General features: G+C 47.4%; 1 pseudogene; it reads right to left on the bottom strand.

Moving 5' to 3' along the window:
• Nucleotides 1-707: 707 nt before the first annotated feature.
• LOC120552740 overlaps nt 708-1401 on the bottom strand; it is a 17079-nt pseudogene continuing 16385 nt past the window's right edge.

Here is a 1401-nt window from a genome sequence, read left to right as displayed (position 1 = left end):
TGTGTGTGTGTGTGTGTCTCTGTGTGTGTGTGTGTGTGTGTGTGTGTCTCTGTGTGTGTGTGTGTGTGTGTGTGTGTGTGTGTGTGTGTGTGTGTGTGTGTGTGTGTGTGTGTGTGTGTGTGTGTGTGTGTGTGTGTGTGTGTGTGTGTGTGTGTCTCTGTGTGTGTGTGTGTGTGTGTGTGTGTCTCTGTGTGTGTGTGTGTGTGTGTGTGTGTGTGTGTGTGTCTCTGTGTGTGTCTGTGTGTGTGTCTCTGTGTGTGTGTGTCTCTGTGTGTGTGTGTGTGTGTGTGTGTGTGTGTGTGTGTGTCTCTGTGTGTGTGTGTGTGTGTGTGTGTGTGTGTGTGTGTGTGTGTGTGTGTGTGTGTGTGTGTGTGTGTGTGTGGTCTCAGGTGACATCAGAAGGTAACCATTCCCTGATGTCCAGCCCATTATGGTTGCAGTTCTCCTGGTGACATCAGACTGATCAGGTTCTCTCTGCAGGACTACAGGTCCTGGTGTTGGTGGGACTGGCCCTGAACTGGTTCTACCTGCAGGACTACAGACCCCTGGTGTTGGTGGGACTGGCCTGGAACTGGTTCTACCTGCAGGACTACAGACCCCTGGTGTTGGTGGGACTGGCCTGGAACTGGTTCTACCTGCAGGACTACAGGTTACTACCAGAGGTACTGGTTACTACCAGAGGTACTGGTAACTACCACAGTTACTGGTTACTACCAGAGGTACTGGTTACTACCACAGTTACTGGTTACTACCACAGTTACTGGTAACTACCAGAGGTACTGGTTACTACCACAGTTACTGGTTACTACCAGAGGTACTGGTTACTACCACAGTTACTGGTTACTACCACAGTTACTGGTTACTACCAGAGGTACTGGTAACTACCAGAGGTACTGGTAACTACCAGAGGTACTGGTTACTACCACAGTTACTGGTTACTACCAGAGGTACTGGTTACTACCAGAGGTACTGGTTACTACCAGAGGTACTGGTAACTACCACAGTTACTGGTAACTACCAGAGGTACTGGTTACTACCAGAGGTACTGGTTACTACCACAGTTACTGGTTACTACCAGAGGTACTGGTTACTACCACAGTTACTGGTTACTACCAGAGGTACTGGTTACTACCAGAGGTACTGGTAACTACCACAGTTACTGGTTACACATTGGTGGTGGTAGAGAGTAGTCCCTGCTCTGAAGCACTTTGAGTGTCTATGATGAAGCACTATGTAAATGTAATGAATTATTATTATATTTTAGGGTCATACGAGACTAGAATAGGTAGAACCTGATCAATCTAAGGTCACCACGGCAACATGCAGATTAGGAGAGATGTTGGTCCTTCGAGCTGAACTCAAATATTAATCTGGGCTCAAATACAATAATCCATATCCAAG

This window comes from Perca fluviatilis, chromosome 22 (assembly GCF_010015445.1).
Source record: "Perca fluviatilis chromosome 22, GENO_Pfluv_1.0, whole genome shotgun sequence".
Lineage (NCBI taxonomy): Eukaryota > Metazoa > Chordata > Actinopteri > Perciformes > Percidae > Perca > Perca fluviatilis.
This window is presented reverse-complemented; position numbering and strand designations above follow the sequence as displayed.